The sequence below is a fragment of the Eretmochelys imbricata genome, chromosome 3, assembly GCF_965152235.1.
Source record: "Eretmochelys imbricata isolate rEreImb1 chromosome 3, rEreImb1.hap1, whole genome shotgun sequence".
Lineage (NCBI taxonomy): Eukaryota > Metazoa > Chordata > Testudines > Cheloniidae > Eretmochelys > Eretmochelys imbricata.
The window spans coordinates 198,100,945-198,128,715 of NC_135574.1; the positions used below are offsets into that span (position 1 = coordinate 198,100,945).

Consider the following 27,771-nt stretch of genomic DNA (forward strand, 5'->3'; position numbering starts at 1 on the left):
CGTGCGCAATCACCCAATCTGGTTGTCAGTCATGCCACCAAATCATCTAAAGATGCCGTTTCATATTTTACCACAGTGCAAGCAATTTACAACTTTTTTTAGTGCTTCCACACGCCGTTGGGCAGTCTTGAAGAAGTATCTTGAACAAAAACTCACACTTAAACCTCTAAGTCAAACTAGATGGGAAAGCAGGAAAGACGCTATTAGACCATTCCGATATTAATCAGGAGAGATTTACGATCCACTATTCGAAATAAGCCAGGACTTGTCATATGATCCCTCATTTCAACATGAAGCTGAAACATTGGCTCAGAAAATGATGCAGTTTCAATTTTCATGTTGCACAGTTCTTTGGCATAATATTCTAAATCAAATTAATTTGACCAGCAAAGTTATGCAGAACATAACCATAGACATATCCGAGGCAAAGATGATTTTGAATAAAATGCTGGAATATTTAGAAAAATACTGTTCAGATGAAGGATTTGAAGAAACTGTCAATGAAGCAACAATAGCAGAGGATCTTGATTTTGAACCAATGTTTTCACCTGAACAATTCATTTGTCCTCGAAAAAAAACAAGACAGTTTTGTTATGAGGCTCATGATGATCCTATTCTCGATCCAAAAGAAAGGTTTAAAGTTGAATGTTTCTATTGTATTTTGGATGTAGCTATAACTTCCATTGATGAAAGATTTTATCAGTTGAATGGTCTTTGTGAAACTTTTGAATTTTTATACGATATTGGAAATATTACAAATCAGTTTTCCAAAGAAGACCTCATGAAGCACTGCCAAAACCTACGTTTAGTGCTCAGTGCTGATAACACTACTGACATTGATGGAGTAGAATTGTATGATGAATGAATAGCTTTATCTGAGCTAGTAAGTCCTAAAACTTTTCCTCTAAAAGTATTAGAATTTATAGCGAGAAATGATTTTTTCACTCCAAACACAGCTATAGCATTATGCATTCTTTTAACATTACCAGTATCAGTGACTTCTGGTGAGCGCAGTTTCTCTAAACTGAAATCACTAAAAAATTATTTGAGGTCCGCCGTGTCTAAAAATTGTTTGACAGGACTCGAATCAATTTCATTTGAAAGTAGCATTGCAAAAAATTTAGATTTCACTGAATTATTAAAAGACTACACAAGTATAAAAACCAGAAAAATTCAGTTCATGTAAATTCTTTTAATTTATGAGAAACTGGGCACACTGGAAGACACTAACATTTTTCATTACAGTGTATACTTGAACCCAAATTGTTTGTAATTGTGATTTTGTTAAAATTAAATGAGTACACTAGTAGGAAATTGTTTTATTTCACTAACTACAAATTCTCTGTTTTCATTTTTTAAAACATTTTAAACAGTGAAAAAACAAAACAAAACAACAAACATTGCAAAGTGCAGATATGTAAAAGCCAAAAAAAAAAAGGGGAGGCGGCCAAAAATTTTTTGCTTGGGGCGGCAAAAAACCTAGAGCTGGCGCTGCCTCCCACACCCCAACCCCAGCCCTGAGCCCCATACCCCCTCCCACACCCCAGCCACCTGCCCCAGCCCTGAGACCCCTCCCACACCCAAACTACCTCCCAGAGCCCACACCCCACATCCCCTTCTGCACCCCAAACCCCTCATCCCAGCCCCACCCCAGAGCCCACACCCCCAGCCAGAGCCATCACTCCCTCCCACACCCCAACCCCCTGCTCCAGCCCATGAAACCATGATACAGCCAAGAAAAGTCAAAAACCCAGAGATAACCCAATATAAATGAAAGTTTTAGCACTGCCCCACTTTCCCTTAATATCTTCATTGATTTTATACTCTTTGTAAAGTCATGGTAGTTCCCAGATACAAACAACAAATACAAAAATATTCAAGCATCAGGCACACTGCATACAAATGTCAGGCCCCAGGCACATCCCCACATCTGGTTATGGCAAGCAGCAAAGGGAGAAAACATTCTAACAAATACCAATTGTATTAGTCACTGACTCCACGCAGTACATGTCTCCATGTCAGCACACTGAGAATTCTCTTTGCTCTCATGTATGGAACTAACAGAAATGTTTCTAAATTCCTACATAGGGTGTATCATATGGTGTAGGGCAGTGGCAATGAGAGGCCCCAGTCATAGATCAGGATCACATTGACTGACATAGCTATGCTGATATAACTAGGTTTCAGCCTAGACCAGGCCCAAGGAAGGGCTTGACTGTACAACAAATGGATTTGTTTTACCTCCTGTCCAAGCTGTCTGTTTATGGAGGATTCAGTATTATTGGGTCAGGTTGTGAGATTTGTAGTTTTCCCAACTATTATAATAAATTTGACATGTCGAAGTCTCAAAGAAATACTCTACTATCACGGTGCATAGTTGAAGTTAAATTTGGAGATAGCAACTACCAGGTGCTTGAAAAAAAAGAAGAATGAATATTTGTGAAGAAGTAGATAAAATTAATTGAATCCTGAATACCTACCTTGCAGAAATATCTGTGATAGAGTATCTATTATTTTAGTTATATCACCTGATAAAACCACTCTCTAGATAGCAGAACTACTGGAACTTACTTCTTTTAACAATGTGTTTTAATTTTATGTCTTTTTACATAATTCTCTCCTTATCCTGCTGAAATATGAATTCTTAATCCACGAACATAAGAATCTGCTTACCCCCTATGTGACGTTTTATGGAATATAGGAGACACTTTATGATATTGTTGATACCTATATTATAAAAGTGCAGTGAATCTTACCAGATATACCATTTAAGGTATCAGTAGAGGAGTTATAATTCACTAAATATGATAATCTTGTTTATATGTTTGTATCATCTTTGTACTGTGAGTTACAGATACGTATGGTATATCTGTGTTTCCAAACTTGTGCTTTGTTTCTGGGTGACACTCCCAGACAGATTGGCATCAATCGCCTAGACTTTTCGATGGCCCATCAAGGGTCATCAGCTGTACAACGAACCCACTGAAAGGCCAGGGACTACACCCTATGAGTCAGCAAGGCATGTGGCAAGGCATGTGAACAGAGATCTCTAAGGCCTTTCCATGCCATGTGATGTGAAGCTTGTGTTTGGGATAGAAGTAGTTCAAGCCACATGGCAAAAGGAATATAAAAGGCAGCTACATCATCTCCATTTTGTCTTCAATCCTGCTGCTTACCTCTAGAGTAACTTTTCTACAAACTTATCAAGTATCAGGGGGTAGCCGTGTTAGTCTGCATCCTCAGAAACAACAAGGAGTCTGGTGGCACTTTAAAGACTAACAGATTTATTTGGGCATAAGCTTTCGTGGGTAAAAAACCACTTGAAGAACTGGTTTTTTACCCACGAAAGAAGTGGTTTTATGCCCAAATAAATCTGTTAGACTTTAAGGTGCTGGTTTTTTACCCACGAAAGCTTATGCCCAAATAAATCTGTTAGTCTTTAAGATGCCACCAGACTCCTTGTTGTTTTCTACAAGTAAAGCTCTGAACAAAGGACTGAATGACCCATCCAAGCTGTGGATGTGCTCCAGAGGAACTTTCAAGCCAGCAAACTCAACAATACTGCTAAGAATCTGATATATGGACTTTGAAGCTTTAGACATTAAAAGATTGACTGGCAGCGTGGTATTTTGGGTAAGATCCAAACTAATATTGGCGTGGTAATGTGCCTGGCCCTTTGGGGTCAGAAGAACATTTTGTATAGTGAGCAGAGCTTTTTAAATAACTTCTCACTGTACTGGACTGATGTGCTGATTAGGAACCAGAGAACTGGAATGCAATAGAGGGGGCTGTGTTATCTCTTCTCCCCCCCCCCCCACAGCTTCTTGATTACCAGTGTAGGGGACCAGGAGCACAGTTTGCGACTTGCTGAGGAGTCTAATTTCAGTGTTAACCACCAATCTTTGGGAGAATCTGCTCTCCTTTTTTACAGCATTTTCAGTGAGGGCTGCCCCAGGCACATCAGATCACATCCCCTCTCAACATAGCAGAACTACTAAAAGTCACTTCTTTTAACAATGTATTTTAATGTTATGTCTTTCTATAGCTACGATTACATAATTCTCCCTTTTCCCTGCTGAAACAACATAAGAATTTGCTCAACGCCAGAATACGGATTTAATATTGTTTGTCGAATAAAACAAACTGTAGCAGTGGCTCCTAGTTAGAAAATAAGACAGATAAATCCCCTCATGTTCAGCCTGTCTGTCTTCATTAGAGAGAAGTAAGGAAATGTAATTGACTCTCTCAGTCCATCCATTCACAGGTTAGTGGCATATTGCCTATGGCAAATAGGGCGAAAAATTAACTATGATTTTCACACACACGTTCCAGGCTAAAGGCACATTTAATCTCAGAATGCATATAGCAATGCAGCTGAATAGCCACTGCTGGTAATTATTACTTGAGTTATTAGCAGTACCATACAGATCATTGCATGGTCCTTAATGAGTAGACAGATGTATGTGACTAGTATTTCATTTGTACTGAGGAGTCCAGAAGTGGACAATCTCATTTATATTGCTGGATGTTTGCAGACATGTATGATACGCAAAACAAAAATGTGATTACTAAATGTGCTTCGTAGAAAAAGATATTTCTAGGTAAGTGTCTTACTCAAGAAACTGTCCCTACCATTGCAGGCTCTAATGGGAAATAACAGTGAAAATCCAATATGAGTTATGCATCTTTAGCTGAAAACAATGATTCATAACAGCATCAAGGTCTATTATCTCCTACCAGAGTATGCAAAACTAGAGGACTATTATATTAGTACTGTATTTTTTTAAGTTGGCTAAAAGTTTTTTACTGGATTTCTAAAATCACATTTTAATGCTAATAGACTTAGTGGTACCATTGGGTAATGCAATTTAGAAAATAAATCTAAGCAAACTGAGTGGTGAAACCATGTGGAAAGGATAGCTTATGTATTTTGTAAATTTAATCAATGTTCTAATTAGGGGTATGTGTTTTTATGCTTGTTGCCTATTTTAAATGTTTTAAAGCATGTTTTGCATATGTTTAATTTGTAGGCACAATATTCTTATTTTGCTTTTAAATTCTGATCTCACTTTTATTGATTTAAATCAGGATCAACTCCACTGAGTCAATGGAGTTATACTGAGGTATCACTAAACTGACATAGGAATCAAACCTGCTGTCTTAGTTTAGTGGGATTCACATACTTGTGTGGCTTTGCTTTCCACCTTATTTCAAGAGCAAACATCAACGCTTTATACCCCATTTAAAATGCTTCCTGTCCTGCATATAACTTGTTTTTTTTTTAAAAGTGTGTGTTTTTTAAAACAAACACACAGACAAAGACTCCTGTTGTTCAATTGAATTCATCTTTCCAGTATAGGACTGTAGATTATCTGTAGCCCTGGCAAATGCCGAAGTCTTACCTAATGTGGAAAGCATAGGGTGTGTCCATAAAAGGGAACTGGAAGGAGGATAAACAAATCAAAAGTAAAGTGCACAGTTTAAAATAGTCTGTTCATGTTCCTTCTTATGGACAGAACCACACTGCTGTCTGGAATGATTATAGACAACAGGTTTATGATTTAAAGAGAAAGAAGATCTTTTCCTTCCAACTCAACAAAAGTGAGCCTGGACAACTTAAAAAGACTTATCAATAAATGTATACTGTGGACTAGGATAAGATTTTCTGTATCTGTCAAAGCTACATTCTAATTATTTATATATTTATGTTTGCTTTAGAAGTGGCAACTGTTGATATGAATTCACAGAGGGTGGAGATGTTGAAACACGTTTTCAGGAAGGTGAGTTGCCAACAATAGTTATGTAATTTTTTTGTTAAACGCAAGAAAAAAACATGTACAGTAATTGAGACTTCGATGAGATTTTGAACCAATCCCACTGGAAGACTGGGGCCTTAAAGGATGCAGGTTAATGTGTTTATCAATGATCATCAAATGCAATTTATTTTACCACGTGGTTAGGGGGGAAAAGTCTCTTTCAGATCTAGGCAAAAGGTTATTTCAAATCTCTAGAAAAGTTCCTACTTAAATGAAATATTCCATAGCTATCTGAAAAAAGATCCTACAAAAGATTCTTACATTTAAACATTTCTTTTCTTGTACAGTATGTAATGAAAAAATACATACAGTACCAGCTGTCAAATACCCATTTCTCCATTAACACCAGACACATATGCCTCATCTCAGCATATTCTCTTCCTCAATTTATAGAACTCCCCATGGGTGCAGGAGGAGCCTAAATTATTACCTGTGTTCCTATACATTCTCGCAATAAATTCTGAAAAGCCTCTGAAGGACTCAGAGTGAAATTCATCCCTATTTTAAGGTCTTCAGTGGAACTTCCAAAGTGGTGGGTAGGTCTGGAACTGACCCTCTATGTAGAATTTAATGTAACCCATAATCTCTGAAAGGTCTCCCACTACCAAAACTGTCAGAAAGTTCTTAATTAGGACTTCATCTTTTTCAGTGGTCTCTCCAGCTGAAATTAAAGGATCAAAGTACTTAATAATGACCTTCATCTGAGCTATTCATTTCTTTCTAGTTGACCATAGGCTGATGAAAATCTCTATTCATCTGCAAATGAAGTGTTAAAAAATTGGGCCCAATCTTGTAGGGTGCTGAGTTGCCATCAATTCATCATCAAATTCAATCATCTGAATTCAAGGAAAGCTGAGTGTGCTCAGCACCTCATAGGATCAGACCTTTTGATTCCTGATACCCACTTTTTGGGTTTAGGACTTGCACTATACCCTGGAAATTAAGCAGTCTGACACAGACTGTTTAAAGTCTCTTTTATTCTTGTAGTGAGATTGCTAGGGATCTCTGTTGAGTTTCTCCTGGGATTCTCTACCATTATACACAAGGCAATAATGCATGCCAATTGTCCCATAGACTTCAATGGGTCTGCTCACATGACTAAGTATGGCTCAACATGAAAAAGAGTGGCAGAAATGGGCTCTGCCCAGTTACATGTCTAAACTTTAAAATGATAGAGTTTAAAACATAACATCATGGTAAACAACCACTTCTTGCTTTACTTGGTAAGACTTGAGCTCAAGAACCTGTGTTTTTCTTGAATCAGCTAAAGGAGCTGCAGTGGCTGCTCCATTCTAGGGGTTAGGATAGTGTCATCAGTAATTGTGGCAGGAAACCACAAAGCTCTGAAAGCAGGCCTTGGCTTGTAAGAAGCATTTTAGTTCACCTTTAAATTTATAAAGCTTTTTAAAATCCTGGACGAGAGAGAGGAAGGCTGGACTTAATGTTAAGTTGCTGGACTGGGATTCGAGATCTAGGTTTAGTTCCCAGTTCGGCCACAGACTTCCTATGTGATTTTGGGCAAGACACAATCGCTCCGGGACAAAAATTTTCAAAAGTAATTAGGCACCTAAAGATGCAGATACACCTTCAAATAAAGAAACTACTGGGATTTACCAAAGTATCTTAGCAGGTAAGACACCTAACCCCACTGATTTCAAAGAAAAACGTTTTTAATTAAATGAGGTATCTGTGGGAAGAGGGAGGGGGGAGACATGCAAAAGATGTCTCCTTCCAAGGACACATCAGGAAGCCTACAGAGTTGGTTGTATTTAATATAAAAGCATAATTCCATGCATTAGTGCCCAAGGTAGGTTCCTAGCCTGATGCAAGAAGATGAATAATAGTCAGTTCAAGGCTTGAATATATAGAGAGAATTTTAAAAGCTTATAAAAAAGAATTTGATTTTAAATAAAATTGCCATTAGCCCCTTAAATACTGATGAAAATGAAAAAGACTAATTACTGTAGTTATGTTGATTTTTTTATTATATTTTATGTCAGACTGTTAAGTATTCATATTGCTTTAGGACTGTCACATTGATGTGAACTAATGTGACATATAGTACATGAAGAAAAAACCCATAACTAACGCTGAATGTATTTATTACAGAAAGGGTAATTGGCTGTGACAACATAATCCTAAATTTTTCTTACATTGGTTAACAAAATATAGTTAGAATGCCAAGGATTTTCTAATAATAATGACAATAATTCTTCAGGCTCATGTGTTTATCTGTAAACTCCCAATCTATCCTTCTGTCCCTGCATTTTCTCTGCAGACTTCAGCATATTCTTCACAAACTTGCTGATTGTTCACATTAGCCTGCAATATTCATCTGAAGTTGTAATCAGACACCATTTGTCTTTCCAACGCTGCTTTTTCTTTCTTGTTCTTTATGTGCCTTACCTCTTTCCTCTGGCTTTTATCTAAAGGTATTACTGTAACACACTTTTCAACTCACTCCATATCACATGGCTGTATAGCATGTTGGGTAGATTTCCCAAAGCTCTTTGCTGCTTTGTTGCACAAGCAAACATGACTGAAGGGACATGCTGAAGGGACTGAAACAGGTGCTGACCCACTGAAGGAACTATTTGATGAAGATCTTAGGAAATAAATCAAAGAGTCAACCCTAATGAGGGACCTAAATTTGCATTTTCTTCTTAATCAATTTTCAGTCATCTCAAGCTATGAAAGTGACGTACCCAAAAAATCAAAAGGCAAGAGGCAATATAAGTTGCTAAAGATGTTCAAAAGATTCTGTCAGCTTCCAGTGAGTTAGAACCTCATACATTTGGTTGGTATCCAAGGAAAAGGTGCTCCTAACCCATATGATGTACCCCCTTCGGGACTCAATTCACTGTCAACCTGCATGCTGGGTAGTCATTTTTACCAGTGAAAAGTGGGTATCAAATGCTACCATTCTGATCTGAGAGGATTTTGCACCCACTTTGTGCTGATGCAAATGACTATACAAGTTGTAGAACAATAGTGAATTGTGTCCTCTGTCACAACCATACTGTTCCACAGCGTGGGCAGTTAACTATGGAACTCTTAAAAATGTTGATGGGGGACTCATTGAATTACCTCTCTGTAAGCATATTGGGATAAGCACCTCTGCAATCTATACTCCACCACAGAAATTTTATTTTAAAGGAGCCATGGCCCAAATTTATTAGCACTGATGTGCTGCCAATATGTTCGCCAAAGTTTCCCGCTACAATGTCCTCCTTAAACCGAATGTACCAGAGCCCTCTGTATTTGCAGGAAGGAGGGACAAATGAATCAGTAATTATTTATTTTCCTACTAAAACAAAAGCACTCCTTCCCAACCATAACTGAGAGGGAGACAGAACATAATCCAAAGTCTATTAGGTTCACTTTGCTGTAGATGTTTATATTTTGTTTCTGAAAAAATATTCAGATTATACTAGAGTATTGCACAGATTACAGTTTACGTAATCTGAAAAGGGAGAGAAAAATTTAGACGTTTTAGGGCAGTCTAAAAATTATCCATGTGAAATGTTTTGAAAGTGTCTGCCATTTTGTACAATCTGGTCTATTCCAAAGACAAGATTTGTTTTCATGAATACGAAATAAAACATTCCTGGTGAAATCCTGGCATTATTGAAATACAAATTATTACATTTGTACAGTTCCGCTCTTCAGAAGCAGAAAAGCAAGAAGTGAGACAACAGGGCGATGTGGGGAATAGACACATATTATTGCTTTTGTAGATTCATAGATTTTTAAGGCCAGAAGATTATGGCCGTAAGAACGGCCCTACTGGGTCAGACCAAAGGTCCATCTAGCCCAGTATCCTGTCTTCTGACAGTGGCCAGTGCCAGGTGTCCCAGAGGAAATGAACAGAACAGGTAACCACCAAGTGATCCATCCCCTGTCACTTATTCCCAGCTTCTCGCAAAGAGAGGCTAGGGACACCATTCCTGCCCATCCTGCCTAATAGCCATTGATGGATCTATCCTCCATGAATGTATCTATCTAGTTCTTTGTGAATGTATGAATGTATCTATCTACCCTGTTATGGTCTTGATGGAAAATGAGTTTCCCAAAGCCATAGAATTTCTCACTTGCGGTGATTTTCAACAGAAGGAGCAATAACTTTCACCATAATGTAAAAGCTCCAGTTTATAAAGCTTTCATTATACCTTTCAAAATGTAGTTTTGCCACAAATGTGCTACATCAGTAGTTACTCATTGCCGAGATTTCTCTTATTTAGCTGAAAGCATTATAAGACTTTCTCAGCCAATAACAGAGGCCACACAGTAGTTGCTCTAGCTACCTCGGATAAATATGAGAATTGCCCTCAATTGTTATAACTTGCTATTCACATTCACTTTGAAATTTTGCTCTTGATCAAAACATTGTTAAGTACACTTTCCACAACACCTGGGAGCATTTACAAATAATCATATTGCTTCTATGTTCACTCTAATTTCTACTTATTAATTTATCATTTGAATTTTTATTGATAAGCCTAAGAGGTGGCAGTACATAAGCCTGAAACTGCAAACACTTATGCACATGCTTAACTTGAAGTCAATGGGACTATTCATGTGATGAAAGTCAAGCATGTGCATAAGTGTTTGCAGAATCTGGGCTTAAGACTGCATGCTGTTTGGGGAGGGAACCATTTTTTCTTTGTATGTGTGTGTCATAAAAATAAAGGGAAGGGTAAACCCCTTTGAAATCCCTCCTGGCCAGGGGAAAGCTCCTCTCACCTGTAAAGGGTTAAGAAGCTAAAGGTAACCTCGCTGGCACCTGACCAAAATGACCAATGAGGAGACAAGATACTTTCAAAAGCTGGGAGGAGGGAGAGAAACAAAGGGTCTGTGTGTCTGTCTATATTCTGTCTTTGCCGGGGATAGACCAGGAATGGAGTCTTAGAACTTTTAGTAAGTAATCTAGCTAGGTACGTGTTAGATTATGATTTCTTTAAATGGCTGAGAAAAGAACTGTGCTGAATAGAATAACTATTTCTGTCTGTGTATCTTTTTTGTAACTTAAGGTTTTGCCTAGAGGGGTTCTCTGTGTTTTGAATCTAATTACCCTGTAAGGTATCTACCATCCTGATTTTACAGGGGGGATTTCTTTATTTCTATTTACTTCTATTTTTATTAAAAGTCTTCTTGTAAGAAAACTGAATGCTTTTTCATTGTTCTCAGATCCAAGGGTTTGGGTCTGTGGTCACCTATGCAAATTGGTGAGGCTTTTTATCCAACATTTCCCAGGAAAGGGGGGGTGCAAGTGTTGGGAGGATTGTTCATTGTTCTTAAGATCCAAGGGTCTGGGTCTGTAGTCACCTAGGTAAATTGGTGAGGCTTTTTACCAAACCTTGTCCAGGAAGTGGGGTGCAAGGTTTTGGGAAGTATTTTGGGGGGAAAGACGCGTCCAAACAGCTCTTCCCCAGTAACCAGTATTAGTTTGGTGGTGGTAGCGGCCAATCCAAGGACAAAGGGTGGAATATTTTGTACCTTGGGGAAGTTTTGAACTAAGCTGGTAAAGATACGCTTAGGAGGTTTTTCATGCAGGTCCCCACATCTGTACCCTAGAGTTCAGAGTGGGGGAGGAACCTTGACAGTGTGTATGGCACCTGGCACAATAAGCTTGTGATTCCTGACTGAGGCCTGCTTACCAGAAGGCAAATGAATACATAGGAAAAAAAGTAGAATATTTTCTGTTTAGGCTACATCATGTGACCTTGCTGCGACAAAATGCTATCCTAAACGTTAATGATCAGCTATGAATATCAAACTATTTTAGCAATATGGAGATGTGTTTATACAGTACCTAACGTGCTGGGGTCCTGATCCATAGCTAGGGCTCCTAGGCACTATAATAATGCAAACTATTAATAATAAATAAATATAATAACCCAGTGTGGCAGCATTAAGGATGCAATATATATAGTAGCTCATGTAGTATATTCTATAGATGACATTCACACATCCCTATAAATGCAGAGTGAATTAAGGCAGGATTCACAGATTTGGGCTTGCAGTTGGAAGGGGACCGAGGGAATTTAAAAAAAACAAAAGAAACACCCAAATGTGAAAAGTTGTTTTTCGCCTTATTCAAAGCAGCTTATGAGTAGCACATAACATGGCAAAACCAAACCTACTTCTTTCTAGTCTTTGAAATATTTATATTTCTCTAAAATCATGTAATAAAATACCTTTTGAAGAAAAGAGCACAAGAAACCCTGATGCTTTAGTTACTATATCAATAACTTGCCTCTACAAATGCTGACTATACAAACAATACCACAACGTGTGTTCAACATTAACTCTCCCCCCAACACCCAGCACTGACCAATCGTAACAATCCAATATTTTAACCTGTATTAATCTTAAATTTGAGAGGTTCAATGATCTTTTCAATCATCTAACAGCAAATGCTAGGTTAATAACATCTTCCTATTGAATGTATTCATTATTTAGACTAAGTTTTGGAAACAACCAATCCCTGACAGTTATTGTTATAAGATTTAGATTGCATGTGTGAGGCAGTGTTGATTTTAGAAAGTGAGGAAGTCAAAAGAGAAGCCTGTATAAATGTGTTAGTACTTATTAGGCAAATATAATCTCAGTTTATTATACTTCCTCCTGGGATAATCAGGAAGGTTACAAATCCCCTTTAACTGTAAAAAAGGTCACTAAATTGTCATTGTGATATGAAGTCCCACTCTGAAGTATAACTCTTGATTGCCATCTTCACCAAATGGAAGATGTGTTATGAGCATTGTGCAGGAGGTCAGACTAGATAATCATAATGGTCCCTTCTGACCTTAATATCTATGAGTCCTCAAACTCAAATTAGAGACTTAATTCTGGATTGTTTTATTGATGTGAAGGCTTCTTTTCCAAATGACTCAATTGTATCTTAAACATTAGATTATTGCCAGGTGGTTACTTTAATGCTTAAAAATAAAGCTGGATGTGCCATGACATTTTCAGGTTTCACCCATTATTTTAAAAATTTTAGGAGCCACATTTGGGAGACATACCATAATCACTTTATTTGTGGTGAAGCCAAAAGCATCAATAGGATTATGCAGTGGAGAAAGGATAAGGCTATAAACATTCTAATTCTCATTTATTTTAAATTGAGAAACACCAAATGCACATATAGATCAAATATTTTAAGATGTATAATCATCATTTTGATAACTTACAATTTACTCCAGAGATAGCTGCAATTTACTTACTCTTGTTAGATTTTCTTTTATAAGAATAACTAGATTAATTATGAAATACATTTTTTCCAATCTATTATTCAGCAGAATAGCCTGGTTTCTTAGATTTTTGGGATTCAATGAAACTATCATTCACACTGTAGTTTTCATTCCTCATAAACTGGATGACTTTACCCACTTAGTTTAAGCAATAAGCTACTCCAAAAAGTGCATTTAGTTCTGTCAGATTTACTGCATTCTTAAGTGCATGTGAAGCACAAAGCGAAAGGCCAAATTACCTCAATCACCCAAAGTGTGCACACATAAGACCCCTAGGAATCCAAAGCTTACTGAAGTCAATGGGAATCCTTCCACTGACTTGGTTGAATTTTGGATCACATCCTAACTGTAGAAACTATCTCGTGACCGAAATGCAATGGGAATTATAAAACAAAATTGAGGAAAATCTGTTGAAGTTATTTAGTTTATTATGGATTATTCAAAGATGCATGACATTACAGAAAGACAGTCACAAAGCTTTTCTTTGTTTCTTGAGTTCTACATTCATTGACTATACAAACAATAAAGGACCCATTTTCACATCAGATCCATCATGAATGCAATACCCAGCAAGTCCAACTGGATATACACACACACGTCTGAAGACAGCATACTGCTGTCAATGTTTTTTTAACATACAAGACAAAGTTAACTTGCTATCATGAAAGGTAAAAGGCAAAAAGAATGACACATGCAGTATATGGGAGATATATGCTATATAAAGTAAAAGATGCCTTAACTTACATAGAACAAACAAGGCTGTCCTGTTTTATCACCACAGTAAAGTTAAAAAATGTTGTACAAGGGAGGTAATACCAATTGGTACAGAATAAGAATATTAACAAGGGTCCAATATCATGAAGTTCAATGTAAAAAGCACTACAACTCATCTGCTGTGGAAGAAGTTTTTCCCCCGCCTCAAATATTGTTGCAAGACAATGCAAGGTATGGAAAGCCCCAAAACTGTACCAATATTTTCGCCTGCACATGTGTAATGTCTTACAGACAGAGTTGCTGGCATGTGGGTTCACTCTGGGAGAATAGACTCCAAACTGCACAGTACAGCTGAAGCACTGGGACACTGGTGAAGTAAAAACTGTCTATGCTGGTGTGGTGGTTGAAGATGACCACTTCAGGTATGGACCCAAGGAATGTTTTTTTAATTGGCCTATGTTCTGTATCACATCTAAATTTCCTGTAGTGGTAAATGGAAGGATTTTTATGTGTTGTAGCCGTTTTTATAGTGTAATTAAACTCAAAGCAAAGTTAAAATTACTGAAGGATGCTTTTATGTGGGATTACATCCTGATGGATTCTACCAGAGGAGGTGAGCTTGCACCTTATGGTTCGCACTTTGAGCCTAATATTAGTGGTGGTTTAACTGATTACCGCTACTGTTGTCTTAGGTATGTGTTATTAGTTGGTAAACTTGAGAAAGAGCACAAAGTTTGGAATAGGATACAAATGAAATGAACACTAATATCAAAAATAAGAACATAAAAGGAATGGCAATGTAGACCTAGCTTGACATCAGTAACTTGTCTCATTTCTTAGTGGGCATGACTTGGAAGGTTAAGTTGTAAACAGGGGCTTAACAAGCAGTATATGCTGGCGTCAGGATGCTGGTGCTAGCTGTGAGAAGCATTAACACTCTGATGCTACGGGCAATGGACAAGATAAACCTGGAATGTGAAGACCAGGTTCTACATGAATAGCATGTGGACAGAGCATGCTGTACAGGAATTGGTTCCTGAAAAGTAACCAAGCCAATCATGAAGCATATGATGCAATGTACGGTTAAGAATGCAAGTGTTATTAGTGTGGTACATACTATGCCCACACCTTACGCTTGAGTCGAATCAACTCAGTGTAGCTTTGCTGTATTCCAAATAAAGGAAACTGAGTGGCAAGACTGGAGTTGAACTGAGTTCTTGGGGAAACGAATGGGAGAGGTCTCAGGAGAACCCCAATACACTTATCCTTTAAAACTGTCACCCAGAGTACCGCTAAGGGAGATTTTTGCATATTCATTGAATTGAGAAATATCAGTGCATTCAATCAGTAAGGTAGTATGATCATCTATTCCAAATGCCTACCAACTCCTGCAAGAATCATCCCTGACTTTGCCCCAATGAAAGCAGAGTGGAAAAGATCCTTCAGAAGACCTATAACACGATGGCTGGAGGGCGTCAACAGACACCTCTCTCACAGGTATCCTACCCTATAATGAGCAAGACTTGGCTCAGGACAGAACACTATGGAGAAGCATAACATATTTGGTGGCCCATACGCTGTCCAAGTGAAAGCATGAGAACTAACCTTCAGCCACCATAGAAATGGATGTGCACTGTATGGACTGTCCATTAGCTATTATTAATCAAATATGTTTTTAAACGAGATCTTTAAAATTTAAGTTTAACACTCCCATGGGCAATCAATAGTATTAACTTCAATGTGAGTTGTAAGTGCTCATGCTCCCTGAAAACCAGGCCATTTACCAGAGGTGAAAGTAATATTAAATTCTTACTGGTACAGGGGCTGGCTCCGGGCCCCCGGAAGGGGCGGGGCCTTGGGCAGAAGGGGCAGGGTCTCAGGCATAAGTGGCGGGGCTGGAGGGTTCAGCCTCCCCCAGCCAGCCCATCCACGCTGCCTGGCCCGCGCTGGCTGTGGCTCCAGCAGCGATTTAAAAGGTCCTGGGACTCCAGCTTCTGCTGCAGTAGCAGCGGCTGGGTGCCCTGGGCCCTTTTAAATCGCCGGCCCCCGGGGCAGCTTCCCCTTTTGCCCCCACCCAAATCAGCAGCCCTTTGCCACAGTAGCGCTTTAATGTCGGCTGCGTACGGGCTGATACCAGCTTCTTACCGGCATTCCATACCGGCCTGTACCGGCCCACTTTCACCCCTGCCATTTACTTAGGTGCCCAACTTTCCAAGTCTAAAAAGGGCAGTTTTCCTCTTTTCTTAGAAAAAAATAAAATGTCTATGACCAATCCTTTATTACTACTATGCCATACATGTTATTAAAGCTTGGATTATTTAATATTTATACAATTGCTTGGAGCAATTATAACTCTCCTAAATCATAGTACAGAGGCTGTAAAATAAAATAAAATAGTAGATTAATAAGATCCTCTTACCAGGGTAAAAATAAAATGCAGTGTAAATATGTTTAAGAGAAGGTTTTTAAATTCTGCATAAATTAAACCATTTAGACCATTTCTTCGGAGTTCTACAATGGCTCTATGAGGCTGAGATGGAGAGGAGACACTCTCTGCCTATGTAGCAAAGGGGTAGGCCTAATTGCCTAGGATTGCTAGGAGAAGGGCACTTAGCTGTAGCAAACACGACATCTGTTGCAAAACTGTAGCCAGCGCTCACCTGGTGTTTCTCTGCAATGGTGGTCCTGTGTGCTGCCGTGGGGTGTACGGAAGACAGCGACTATGTGTGGGCTCTCACTCAATGCCTACAGGCACCCTCAAGAGCCTGGAGCACTGTGATCACTGCTGGCCAGCACTCTGCAGGGGATGGGGTTCCTGCCCCCAGTGCAGCACATTTACTTGGGGAGACCACAGTTTAACTGTGAGGCCCCATTCCTGCAATGAGCTCTGTGTGGGTGTGCCCCTGCACCCATGAGAAGACCCATTTGTGCCACTGGGGCAACACGCCAGGGCAGAAGTCCACTCACATAGTGCTGATTGCAGGATGGAGCCCTTAGTATTTAAGGGTTAACTATGCCACCTGTAGTAACAGAGTGATAACAAGCCTAAGAAGTGGAATTGTTATTAAATTTAGTCTGGGGAACTTGTGGGGTTTTATGTTTTCTTAGAGGCGTTTTGCAACTCTGTTCCTGCCAATTACTTTGGAAGTCTCCAGATGCTAGGACTGGATGATGGGATGGATCACTCGATAAATTGCCCTGTTCTGTTTGTTCCTGTGAAGCATCTGGCACCAGCCACTGTCGGAAGACAGGATACTGGGCTAGATGGACCATTGGTCTGGCTCAGAATGGTCGTTCTTATGTTCTTACGTGAAGGATGTAATATTTTTGTAGGAGTCAGAGAAATGAGAAGTGTTTTCTACCAATAATGGGAAAATTACAAATCCTACCTGGAAAAACAAGTAATTTTTCCCTTTTGTCAAGTAGATGGCATTACAATCAATGGGAGGTATGGGGTGTGTATGTTTTGTTTGTTCTCTCCAATGATTGCAACTGGGGTCCTGGCACAAGAGATTTCAGGACAGAAATCAAAACCTGCAAGCATAAAAAATGGCAGCACAGAATCTTATCAGGACATGTACTTAACAATGGCTATAAACACCAGAGAGCGTCTTCCTAACAAAGTGAAGATTAAACAAGCTTACATTATCAATCAAGAGGGACTCACTGTGTCAGAATGAAGCCTTGCCGGGTCACAGCATGAGACAGAGATAATGTGCATAGACAGCACAGACATTATTATTCCAAAAGGAACTGGATAATTGCTTTATCTCATGTCCAACATGCAGTGATCAAGAACTTTTGGAGTAATTACACCCAGAAGCCCAACTCACTTCATACTGCTCTTATGCCTAGGCCTATCAGAGAAGGGTGGCCTTGTGGTTAAAGGCACAAGACTGGGCCTCAGGAGAGCGGGGTTCAGTTTCCTGCTCTGCCACTGTCTATTTCTCTCTCTCTGCTTCATTTCTGTAAAATGGGAACAAAAATACTGTCTCTCATCCTATTTGTCTTTTATATTTCAACTGTATGCTCCTCAGGGTAGGGACTACCTCACACTAGGTGTTTGCACAGTGCCTAGAACAACAGAGGCTCCAACCTTGGTTAGGTGTCTATGTGCTACTATGATACAAATTAGAAATAACAGAATAATGTCTAGGTCTAAAAATCTATACACTTGCAGTCACTGTAACATGATTTGTTGATTTATGGATATGGAGCTCTTTTCAAATAAGAGCTCCTTTTCCAGCTTGCAAAACCCCATTTCATAATGGCAGAGAAAAAGATACTTTTAATAAAAAAACCTCTGTCACTGCAGTTCAGCTAAATTCTAGTTTTTACTACGAGCCATATATTTTCAAACTCTCCCAATTTAAACATCATCTGGATAACAAATCATACACTATTTTATTAGCATATTACATTTCTAAACCTTTCAAAATATGGGAACCACATTTTTAAACCACAGGTTTTAGAAGGGGGATAGTTTTCAGATTTAAAATGAACAGATAGGAAATTGTAGGGAAATATTTTCTTCTGGCAGCTCATACATTCCATATGTTGAGAGAGTAGCTTAAAACCTGTGCTACCTCAAGACTCATTAGCTGGTGACCTCACCATCAGACAGACAGAAGAGAGAATGAGGAGAGGAATCTTTTGAATATTTCATTAAACTCTACTATTAAATGATGTAACTGTGCCTCAGGAAGGATTTGGCTGTGGTTTTTTAGACTGCTGTTTTAAGAAAATGATAACAGATCAATTTTAACATTTACAACACTGTGTTTCAGTTTCAATAACTCATTTTCTTTCTTAACTGAGTACTAGCAGAAATAAGTAACTGTTCCCGCTTCATTAAAACTTTCTCTAAGAATTTGAACAAAAGCTCTCAAAAAGTTACGTTTCTGTCTGAGTATCCTTAGGAATTACTGCTTTGGTTTCCATCTTTTAGTCAACAGAAATCTTCCCACAATGTCACATGAGGTGTAATGTCATCCGGCTCTTAGAGCAATTTTCTTTTGTCCACACTAGGGCACGTGCACATCATGCCTCATTGTTTCTTTCAAAACAGTCCTGTTTTCCTCCAAAATTCTCACAGATTCTTAACTATTCTTTGGTATTTCTTGGCAGTTGGAAAAGAAAGAGCAAGTCTTTTCTCCTTAATAATTAATTGAATTAATTGAATCATTTTTATTTTTCCTCAAATAGATATCTACAACATGCAACGGTCCAAGGCAGTACACACATCCTCGTTAAAGGCATCCGGCACAGTTAATTGTAATCTCTCTTCTCTTACTACAATGTTACACTAAGAATATTTTTTCTTTGACTACCTAGTACTTAAAGGGAAAAACAGCAGCCTGTTTTAATTTCCTGTCATAAAAATAATTAGAGACAAAACAGCTCCGCAATGTCATTAAGAATAATAATAAACCTAATGAAACATGCCATATCCTTTTTGGTGGAACGGTAGATAGATATTAATCAACAGAGTTTCTAATGAAGGTAGGATAAAATTTTCAAAGGGCCTAAACACCAGATTTACAAAGGTATTTATGCACCTAAAGATGCAGATACATATCCAGTGAGAATTTCAAAGGCACCTAGGCACCTAATTTCCTTTGAAATCAATGAGAGTTAGACACCTAGATGCTTCTGAAAATCCCACTAGGTGCCAATTAGCATCTTTACACACTTAAATACCTTTGAAAACTTGGCTCTAAGTGACTCAGGAATCTAATTCCCCTTTTCAAAAGTGACTTCAGCATTTAGGGGCCTAGGTCTCATTCAGAATCAATGAGAATTAGGCATCTAAGTCAATAAGGAAGTTTTGACAATGTTATCTCTAATGTCTGCTTTGGGAAATATTTGATTAAAATAAATTATAAAATATGATTGATAGATGAAATACACAATTATTTATGAAGAAAGATATTATATTGTTAAAGTTCTGTGAATGTGTCCAGTCAAGGAACTTGACTTGAGCATTTGGCCTGTGAATATTTAAGACGAAACTAGTCCAGCGTTGCCAACTCTCGTGACTTTATCAAACACCTGTCAGGGATGGTCTAGATAATACTTAGTCCTGCCTTGAGTGCAGGGGACTGGACTAGATGACCTCTTATAATGTTGGGTGCTTTTCTTACTGTCCCAGTTTCTGGAGTCATGTGATTATACAAGAATTTCAGATTTATTTATTTGAACAAAAAGTGCTTTTCTAGCCCTCATGATTGTGGAGAAAAACTTGAAAATGTGAACACTTAAAAGCTCAAAATCCAGAAAGCAAATCACTCCTCTCCCCCAAATTTATCCTTTATTTAAAATCCTCTGATTTTTAAGCCAGTCTCCCCCAAATTTATCATTTATTTTAGATCCCCTGATTTTTAAGCCAGTCTTGTGATGTTTTGTGGCCTGATTGATGATTTTTAGAATGCCTGGAGTTGGCAATACGGTATTCTGTAAAACATCTAGAACTTGGACTTAACTCAGATGTAAAGTTTCATATGCACAGAAGAAACGAGAGGACAGTTACTATTTTTCAGTGTTGAACTTTGCTTTTAAAAAGTAATTAATTTACAGTGACACGTTACATCTTTCATATTGTAAGATGTCACAAAGTGCAAGTTCCAATGAAAATGAAGTGTTCATTCAGAGCTAGCTATCTAATTAAGCATGAGTATAAATTGCTATATATGCAACAGGGAAAATTAAATTACACAAAGTTAAAATCAATGCATAAACTGCTATGGTTGAACCCTGATCCCACTGAAATGTGTTGATGTCAGTAAGACCAAGATTTAAGCACCTATCCAGCTATGATGGGGTGGATGAACAAATCACTGTTCCTGACACGTAAGCAATTAAAACCCAGCACAAGGCAGCCAATATCCTTATAGCTGCAACTAACAATAACATTCTCCCAAGGAACTCCATACATCTGATAAATTTGTGTCAATTTTGTCAAATTGTTTTGGCTGGAAAAAAAACTTTAAAAAAATAAAAACAGAAAAAAGTTTCATTTTAGCATTTCTGAAATGAAACTTATTGATTATTCAATATGACTTTTCCTTTTGAAATTTTCTTTAATTTTATTTGAAAATATTGACAATATTAAATGACTGAAATCAAAATGAAATGTTTTGGTTGTTATTCAACCTGAAACAATCTTTTTGTTTGTTTAATTTTCAGAATTGCAATCAAACTAAAAAATTTGCATTTGCTCAGCTCTCTGTGTGTGTGATTTTGGAAAACTTATTTCTAGCTCTCAGTTGATCATATTTCCCCTCTCTGTAATAATACCAACTGTACCTCATGGGTATGTTATGAAGTTAGTAGATTAATATTTGTAAAGGATTTTGAGATCCATGGAATGAAGGTAAGAAGTGTAAGGTCTGATTATTGATAAAATCCCAAGTCCTTGCTCAGTACTTACTTAGGCAAGATTCCCACTAGCTGCAGCTTTTACCAAATAAGGCCTTCAAGATGGGCTGATAATGGTTATCAATGGAGCTATAATATCATAGTTATTTTCCAAATGCTGTCTACGAAGAATAGTTATGTCCAAAGTAAAACACTATGTAGTTATAAACAGTCAATGCAGTATTTATTTGCTATTTGTTCACAGTCATTTTAATGAAAAAGTAAAGGAAGTAACCTGTGACTTAACTTTGGCTGTTTTGGACACAGGAGAGGATTTTTGTTCCATATTATTGCCGAAGACAAATTTTATTGTTTTTAATACCAATATAAGAAAATATATATAGCAGGAAAGTTAGATATATGTCAAGTACTCTCTCTCTCTCTCTCTCTCGGTATACATCAGAAATATAACTGACATTTCCATGAAATTATTTTCAATATAACTATTTTACTGCAGCTAACAACCTGTTTATTAAAGGCTCAATGATCTAAGATAAACTAATATTTAACTACAGTTGACAAATGATTTCTCAGGGACTACTGCTCATTTAATAAAATGAATTTGCACTGCCCACATTTCTCTTCGCAATCATACCATAAACTATTTTCATGGCATCTTCCATGCAATGTATCACAAGGCACATTACATTATAGGACTGATCAGCAGCTAAAACACCAATGGAGCTTATCACATAAAATTCAACATCTAGTACAATTTAAATAAAAAAGATAAATTTTCACCATAGATTTAAACAAACTAAGAGAAACATACCCTCCCTGCACGTGAGGGCAAGAGAGAGAGGTCCAGACATATGGAGTGTAGTAGTTCAAAGCTACTGTTTGATAAAGCTTGAAGGTGAACCTTAAACTAGAACAAAGTTTACCAGAGAAAACCTAAAAGAATGCTCTACAACACAGGGAATGAAAACGTCAGACATTAAGGCCACAAAACACCTTTCATATTCTAAAAAAACAGCAGTTTTTCAGTATACATTATCATCTGATGAAAAGCCAATTAATCACTTTCAAAATCACCTGTTTGATCTCATAATCTCCATTTTAGAAGGAAACAAGGAGCTGTATCTAACATCACAGAAGTTCTCATGTCCTGTTAGTTAGAGCAAAGTTTTTGGTGGAAAAGCTAATTTGATGAGAAACCAAATGAATCAATATTCACTATATTTTGTAAATCACAACAGCATCTGACATTCTAATTTTGAGAGGTCTCTCAAGAGACAAAGCAGAATCAAAGTTATCCATCACAACTATCGCCACCATCATTAGTACTATAGTCAGAATATTGTAATTACCACCCAGGGCATCAGTAGACAGTCGAAAAGAAGATAAGATGATGATTAAGATCAAGGAACAACATTTCAGTTTTATCACAAAGATATGTGAAAATATTCAGTGAGAAGTAATATTGGATCCCTAATTAGATATAATGATGGCACCAAAATGTACAGCCACTATACTAAACACACACACACACACACATCTGAGTGTTGCCCCTCTCACAGTGACATCCAGATTGTCATGGCTAAGGCTTCAATCTCACAAATGTCAGTCCCACATGGTGTGCCAATGTAAGTGTGGAGTAGGGATTTGTACTTGTGGAACCCCTTCCATAGCCTGGGTAGAAAATATTAGTTAAGAAGATAACCTAAACACATGCCAGTCAATAGTCTGTTTGGGTTGTGGGGTGGGGACGGGGTGTTGAGAGGAGTGGAGAATATGTTCAGGCCTTTAGCTCCTGCTGAAACCTACTGAACTAACTCCCCTTTTTCGTCCCATGACTACAGAGGTGCTAACTAGCCACTTCACGCTGAATGGTTTCTTATAGTATTTGTTAACTACTTATGCTAAATAGTTTGTTCCATCTTGTATTTAGCAGTGACACTCTGAGTACTTTACCAGACCCGAAGAAGAGCTCTGTGCAGCTCAAAAGCTTGTCTCTTTCATCAATAGAAGTTGGTCCAATAAAAGATATTACCTGACCTGCCTTGTGTCTCTGAACTATATGAAATGTTGAGACACACAATGGAAACAGACATACTGTTGCTTACAAAAATAAAACTAAAAGCAGCTGGTCTCTGGTAGTAGCTAATTCATTACTGACCCATCAATTAGCTAATATCACAAGGTTCCCAGTGAGATATTTATTTATTTATAAGCATTATCATAGAGCTTATTACCATAATAAAGGAACACTCTAGATGTTACACAAAACTGGCCTTAAAAAAGATTTCACATAAAGCATTGCCTAGAAACATTTTAACCTTCAAATTCTCATCAGAAGACTTTCCCCAACCAATAATCAAATGTATACAACATCTCTTTTGTAGCTAATGAGGGCAGAAGGATCTCCTATCCCAGGAGTGCTTCTGGAACCTGTAATTATGAACATAAATCTCTTGAGGTCTAAAAATAATTCTGCATGTTATAGTAGGATTTGCATGTTAACAATAAGCATATTTCCAGCTGTCTGCTTTGACAGCAAAAAGATAGCCTAACATCCCTATAATTATATTCTTCTAAATCCAACTTTCATATTACTAGAAACCAGTTAAGTCCCATCTGCAGTCAAACATTTTTCATTGCTGCAGTCACCATAGTACTTGGCTTTCATGAAATTCCAACCTACACACCCCTCTGCCTGCAACACACAGAAGAGAACACACTGTGATACAGCGATGGAGAAATGTATCTTCTTTTTTTATACAGCAGATGTATAATGGTGTACAGAAGTACACGGGAAATTCTATTTGTACATTTAGCTGTAGAACTAGAACAATACATATAGTTGCTGAGCATCTCATTAGTTCCTTGCTGGCACCCTAAATACAGTATACTGTTGGTGACACCATACACTACACATAAGCATCCCAGGCCATCATGTTTCATTCTAGCACTAAAATAAGAGTCTCACTTTAATAATGCTGAACCAAATAAATCTCTTTTCAATCTAGACGTCAAGTTGGGATTTTCAAAAGTGCTCAGTGTTGGCCAAACTCTGTTCCTGCTGCAGGCAATACTAAAACTCCCATTGACTTGAGCAGGAGCAAAGCCAGGCCAAAACTGAGCTCTATTGAAAAATCCAACCTCAAAGTCTAAACTGCCTAGTATTCTAAATTTAATGCCTTACTACTGTTATTATACTAATGATATTATTATGTGTATTGTGGAAGCTTGCAATAGTGTTTGTTTATATACAGCACCTGTAACAAGGAGGCCCTAGTCCTGAGCCAGCCAAGATCAGAGTCTCACTGTGGTAGGCACTGTACAAACAAATAGTGACAAGATCCCTCCCTTCATGGAGTTTACAATCCAAGAGCACAATCCTAAACCCATTGACCGGAGTCTTTCCAATAACTTCAATGGACTTTGGCCCAAACTGAAGACAAGATGCAACATGTGAGTGTGAAACAACAAGAGGGAAGAGTGGGGGAGGGAAGATGAGGGTGTGACACTGGCAAACCAGGTCCCAGCTCATGTGCAGGTACTTAGGTTCAGTGTCACTGAACACTGACAGATACATAGCTGGAAGCCAGTCTGTCTCACTTGTGTCAGTATTGTTGAAATAGCTATGGATTGGGCTTATATCAATGTGTATCATGTTTAGATTTTATGAAATGCTTGTAAATTGCCGCATGCATTAAGCTCACTTCTAACCGCTATATCCCATGCTATGAGATACTACTTAAGTGTTTATTCCATAATTGCAAAATGTTGGTTCTGAAACTATGTAGCTCACTAAACTGGAAAAAACTTCACCTAATGCAAAATGCTTGATTCCTACACAAGGTGTTATTTCCTGCCCATCAGGAAGGACTATTGAATCCAAATGGGCCACTGTGGAACAAAAATTTGTTGATCGCCTCCCCCACAGCCCTGAAAAAGGTACATGCCCAAGCCCTCAGCCCATCCCAGCTTGAACACTGGAGGAAGGGAATAAAAATGCATTGAAGGAGAATGTATTACTCCTATGATGCTTGGTTCTGAGGGACAAGGCTTTCTAAGCACAAGCAAAGAGTCCTCAACTGTTTAGCTTGGGTTCGTCCTAAAAGACATTTTAAGTTTGCTTATTATAGAAGTTTCTGTCTTCATTTGGAGTTTAAGACTAACTCATGTGTGTGTGTATATATGTCATCTGCTTTGCCCTTGTAAATAACGCTCTAAGTTTACTATAGGATTGGCTAAAAGCGTTCTCTTTGGTATGAGATCACAGGTGCAAATTGACCTGGGGTCAGAGATTGGTCCTTTGGGACCGGGGGTAACCTGAATATTTTGTGATCTTTGGCTTAAAGTGACCATCTATCACAGAGTGAAGCTTGCCTGGGTGGCAAGATAAGCGGGAATGCCCAAGGGGACAGTCTGTGACTCCCTGGTGAGACTGTTACAGTGCTTTAGGAGTTCATACTTGTTTCTGGGTTGGTGAAATCTAAGTATAGAATATACAAGCAGTCTGAGGTTTTGGCCCTGCTTCTGGCCCTGAGGTTGGCACTCCTCATGGGCCACTCCAGACAGCGTGACTTGGAAACAATAGTCGGGCTGTGTGGTACCTGGGCCGCTCACATGTCCATGACAGAGCACAGTCATTTAAAAAGGAGTGTTTGTTTACTTTTAAACAGTCTGGAGATAGAGCTGGGATCACGATATGGAGCGGTCAGAGGGCACCTGGCTCTGGGGTGAGCTGGAGGCTGTGTGGGAGCCGGAGCAATACGCTAGAGGCAGCAGAATGGGAGCTGGCTGCAGAGAGAATGCTGGGCAGGTTGGGAACTGGAACTCAAAGGCTGAGAGCCAGGCTGGGATCCCCCAGCAAGCAGGCCAGTGGTTGCTACAACAGGAGGATACTCAGGAGCAGCTTGCAAAGAGGAGGATGAAAGGACTGAAGTCTGGCTGGAGGATCCACAAGCCAGTGTGTGATTGCCCTTGGGAGAGAGGTGTCCAAGTATGTGTATCCCTGGCATTAGGCTGGAGCAGCCCCACCTTGGTACTTCGGCTCTGGTCTTCCCAGAGGGGCTGAATTAGGAACTGTTGGTTCATCTTTTATTTGTAAGTCAGAGCCATTGTGCCTAGGGTAATTGCACTGTTTATTACTGGCAGTCCTATAACCGCTGTTATTCATCAGACTCTGTGTGTGCTTATGGGAACCCACAGAGAGCTAGAGCCTGAAGGGCCAAGAGCATGGACACAGAGCATTTGCCTCCATGTTGGTGGTATATCCAGCATGTTGCCAGTCATCTAGGGGACTGGTCTATTAGAGCCACTTCCTGTAGTGGGGTCACTTGTGGTATTCTTTGCAACCGTCTAATATTGCCTGTATAACAGTCTGCCTGGCTGGTACATACGCCTTCTCCAGTAGGGAGGTGATAGCAGAACAGCAAGTGGCTTTATTGCAGGCCCAACAGTGGAATGATGAAAGAGAAGAAGTTCACCAGAGCCTGAGGTTTGAACACTTACTGATTCAGGTTCTGTTACAGGAGTTCTAGATTGATCAGTCTTGATAAAAGTCTCAGAGTTCACGTCTTGCAAAATATCACTCAGAAATGTAAAACAAAAAGTACAAACCATACATGCAGGGCAAGTAAACCACAATCTGTGGGGGGAGGGAAAGAATTATGTGCTCCAAATCTGGTCCAAGAAGGACATAGAGACTATAACTCAGGAGTAGCAGTAACCTTATATATGATTGAATGACCTTGGAAGGTCTGACTGTGCTATTCATAACATTGTATATGGCGTTGAAAGATCAAAAATGAAATTGCACTACGTCAAGATCTTTGTATGGCTTTGTATGATGTCATAATTGTAGGGGCAACCATCTGAGATGGAAATGGACAAAGGAGCTGCAGTATCACTTGTAACAGATGCAGCACATCGGAGCTAACTCAGACAACTTCCCTTGCAAACAGCCAAAATAGGGCTGTTGATAATTACAGGGGAACAAGTAACCATTATAGGGGCCATGGAGAGCAAGATGAACACCATTAACAAAGAGCTGGATTGCAAGTCTTTGTGATAAAGAGCGATTGACTATCCCTGCTGGGCTGAATGTGATTTGAAAAGATGTGGTTGAATTGTCCAGAAATGATGCTGAAAGGTAAAATAAGTTTAACTGAAGAATTGCAAAAGTATGTTTCCATTTTCATGGGAAAAATAAGTAGCATGAAAGATATCACAGTATATTCAGATAAAAAGCGAGATAGGTAACTCAGATATCGCAAAGCGGGGATACTATATGTTATTAGACCCAGATTGAATTGGATTTGTAATGTCGAACAAATGAAGTTTGGTCACGTGTCACATGTAAGCAGTAAGGACCATTATCACATACAGTGAACACTCTCAGTGGTTTTACATGACAGAAACATGATCAGCTTTTAGCATGTTCACTGACTGGAAAACCCACACATCACTGATGAACAAACAGAAGAATTTCAGATCTGGACCTTACGGATGAGACATTTTCAGAATTCTTCCCCTACAGAGCCCTCTGTATAATCAGTGTCAGAGTAGGACACAAAACCAAGTGTACACTTTATTGTAAATATAGCACGCAGTTTAAC

General features: G+C 38.6%; 1 protein-coding gene across 1 annotated transcript in view; it reads right to left on the reverse strand.

Moving 5' to 3' along the window:
• The window catches only part of MACROD2 (mono-ADP ribosylhydrolase 2), a 1,333,771-nt gene that overhangs the window by 270,989 nt on the left and 1,035,011 nt on the right, over positions 1 to 27,771 (reverse strand). The window lies entirely within an intron of this gene.